Raw genomic sequence first — 3827 nt, 5'->3', positions numbered from 1 at the left:
TATGAAGTTCACCTCTGGCTCCTAAAATTGAGAACAAACAACACAGAACATAAACACAAAGCCCCCCCATCCTATTTTTGGAGGGGGTAAAAAAAGAAATAAGAAACAGAAAGATTTTCCTTTTTCTCTCACTGTTTCTTTTCATGGTGCTCATACTGGCTGAGAAAGATAGGAGTCATCAAAAATATCATAGCTGAAACATTGGAGAAAATTTTGATTTTCATCTGCATATGTGGGATTGTATGTGTTATTTGAAACTTTTATTTCATGACACTATGGAATCCAATGAAAGGACATTGCTTATACCTCCTCAGAGATTAGGGAGAATGGTTCTGATTTTAGGACTAGAACTGTGAGAGGGAAGAATAACAAAAAAAAAATAGAAGAAAAGAGAAAAAAAAAGGTACCCTTGCCTAATTGTTCAGGAGAGCAAATATCAAACAGGGAGACATGTATAGCCTTGGTTTCTGGGCATGTCCAGTCTTTAGAGACTTTTTTTTAATGAAAAAAAAATGCAGCTTTAATTAGATCAGGGAAATGGATATATACATACATAAAATAACAAAAATTTAAAAATTCCACTGGGAGTAGCTAGGTGGTGCAGTTAATAGAGTGCCGACCCTGGAGGTAGGAGAACCTAAGTTCAAATCTAGCCTCATAAACTTAACAATTATTAGACATATGATCTTGGGCAATCACTTAACTCTAATTTCCCTGCCTACCCCCTCCAAAAGACCAAAAATGAAAAAAGGAATTCCATTGCAATTGAGGAAAGAACAACAATTGTAAACCTAATTAAGGATCTGTCAATAGTATTCAAAAAAATTTATAGAACTACACAGCTGAGTAACATCTAAAAATTTTTGCAGGAGTGATAAGTGTGTGATTAGACATGGAGTGGGGACAGGGAAGGTGCTTTAAAATCTACAGTAGTTGAATGCACAGAACAAATCCATTTAAAAAACAAAAGGATACTGAATGATACTTTAAATAAGTAGTTCATCATTTTGATGAATATATACATTTAGTTCACCTTCTCAGGGAGTCAATTATCTAAGGGTGGCATATCATTGTATGATGGTGCAGGGACAAATTCACATAAACTAAACAGTGTGGCTGTACGAGTTTCAGTTCCAGTCAATGGTTACAGTCAAACAAGGTTACTTTGGGTTGGTTCCAGGTCTAGACTACTATCCAGAAGCTGATCAATCTTTAGGGATTTGTCTGAAGAAGACTCAATTTTGGAAGTTAAACTTCCATTTTCAACAGTGAAGGATGGACTCCCATCAAGAAATGCAAGGAGAAAGGTGGCTAGGTTAAGCAGTGAATAAAGCACTGGCCTTGGAGTCAGGAGGACCTGAGTTCAAGTCCGGCCTCAGACACTTCACACAAAAAATAGCCATGTGACCTTGGGCAAGTTGCTTAACATCAATTGCCCTCCAAAAAAGCACACAAAAAAAGAAATAAATAAATGCAAGGAGAGGAAAAGATGTATACTGGATCAGCTGCTTATTTGATTTAGGTTTAGAATTTTTCCGATCTTCTGAAGTTTGCTGAAATTCATTATTCTTATAATTTTCTGATCCTTTGTTTTTCAATTTTGTATCATTGATGTAATCTGTGGAATTCATGTACATAGAGCTAGTGAAAAGATCCACCAGTAGATAAGGGTCTATGCTAAATTGTCTTCCTGAAAGAATGACTTGAAAGTCATTTAGACTGCAATCAATACTGTCAGGATAATCCAATAGCTCTACCTTTTCTAACACATTGGTGCTTTCATTCAAGATCTTGAATCTCCATCTTGGAGACAGGATCTTCTGAACTTAGATGAGTTGTTTACCTGGATAGCTCTAAACATGAACAAGCTGCCACTCCAACTAACATAATTCACATGATGACTGTCTGAAATATTAACTGGTTCAGCTTTTGTTCCCACCCTGAATAAAATAGCATAATCATCCTCACTGTCATCTTCTGCAATGACAATATCAGGTAACTGACTATATGTTGAAGTATCAGATGTAGCATCCTCATTGGTTTCACGAGTAACTGGAGCATATTCTTCATCTAACATTATCATTAGTGACATCATAAATAACAATGTTCTCTGAAATCTCCTCCCTTAGTTTTAAACTGTCTGTCCTACTCTGTGGAACTTTGTGGTGATGTTTATTGACTGATTCTTCTACAATTTGCTGATATTGATTTGTCTTTGGAGATCCATTAGTATTTAAAAAGTAGAGGCCTTTAGTGTTTTAAACTCATGACCTGGTTAATCTGAACCAATATAAAAATAAACTGGAAAATATGTCAAATTGCTTGTTGCTGATGTTTTTGTTTTGCCCATAATTCTACCCTTTCCTAACTAAGGGATTCATGTTCTCTTTTCAAAGTAGAAAGCCTGGACTCAATGGTTTCTTGTTTGATTTGAACTTCTTGAGGACTACTTATGCTTTTAGATGTGTCTCCCTGGCGAACTTTGGTTTCTTCTGGTTTTGAAGAAGAAATCTTCCTTTCAGCGTTCTCCAGAAAGTCACCCTGGCTTTGTTTGAAGTATGGGTGCTGAAATTCAACTGGGCCATCTTGTTCTTGCTTTACAAAACCAGAGTCAACATGAACTACTTTACAGAAGTCATACATATTTAGCTGCCTCACAAAGCTCACCATGTAGTTGTGTTTGAAGTACTTGGGAAGAATTTCTTTTGCAAATCTTTGTTCATCCAACACCAGGAAACTCTGGCCATTCTGGCTCCAGGTGATGAACTCTTTGGTGTGGGCCTCTTTAACCAGAATTCAGAGCTTACTGAGAAAAGTCAGGCAAGTTCACAATCTGCTTCATTGTTACAACTCTGGGGGATTCTGAAATCTACACTTAAACATGGTGTCTATAGCCTCACCAACAAAGAAAGAGGAGAAGGAGGAGGAGGGGAGAAGGAAGAAGAGGAGGAAACCTCAAGCGAACTTTGAATATGCTGGTTTGTCTATATCTCCTACCATGTGTGTTGGGGTACCCTCTTTTGATTCTCTGCCGTTATCCTTAAAACTAATGAAACCAGGTTACTCACTTTGGTGAGTCATATCCTTTGCCCAGCATGGAACTATGAACTAAACCATTGAGAAGGGAAAGAAAATTCTCCCCCCTCACCCATTTATTTCTCTTTTGTCCCATCTAAGAAATTGGACTGGAAGTATTGTTTATCCTCACTCACAGGAGCCAGAGATGATTCACTACAGGACAAGGGAATTTGAGCCATAGCAACTTCAGAGACAGGATTACAGGGAGGGTGGTACAGCCATTCATCCTGGCAAGGAAACAGGAGAAGTCCAGAGTGGGGAGGGGTTGATATTCAAGCCCAATGGTGATTTTAGACTTGGGAACAAAGGATTTCAGAATTGGATCTGGCACTCTATTCTACAGCAATGAAACTAAGTTATAAATCTTCCCTTCTTTCCCTACCCAGGGACTGAGCAAAGCGGAAGAGGGACTATTAATCTTATACCTTAAAATGAATATGTTTACATGTTTGTGATTATACCTTTTGAAGTAAATATTCCTTTGTAAATGTTCTATGTTAATACACATACATAACACATGCACAGAATTATGTATGTGTGTTACTTTAATATTTGGTGATACAGTGATTCAAAAACCTGGTTTTAAATTACAAGACTTTTAATACTTAATTTTAATGATGATTTTATATTAAAAAGTTATCTCACAATAGATTCAATTGCTGGGGTTAACTACATTTCTAAAGCTCATTGGTATAGGACTAATAGGACTCTTTCCTCATTGGTGGAGATTAATGACTTCTGGTATTTCT

General features: G+C 36.9%; 2 pseudogenes; one reads left to right on the top strand and one right to left on the bottom strand.

Annotated features, from left to right (window-relative positions):
* Nucleotides 1–1045: 1045 nt before the first annotated feature.
* On the bottom strand, nt 1046–2842 carry LOC138174791 (heat shock factor protein 2-like; annotated as a pseudogene).
* Nucleotides 2843–2881: 39 nt separating this feature from the next.
* LOC138174949 (transcriptional enhancer factor TEF-3-like) overlaps nt 2882–3827 on the top strand; it is a 99328-nt pseudogene continuing 98382 nt past the window's right edge.

This window comes from Petaurus breviceps, unplaced genomic scaffold (assembly GCF_028583685.1).
Source record: "Petaurus breviceps papuanus isolate PSGF00001 unplaced genomic scaffold, PetGlider_PUasm1.0 76, whole genome shotgun sequence".
Lineage (NCBI taxonomy): Eukaryota > Metazoa > Chordata > Mammalia > Diprotodontia > Petauridae > Petaurus > Petaurus breviceps.
This window is presented reverse-complemented; position numbering and strand designations above follow the sequence as displayed.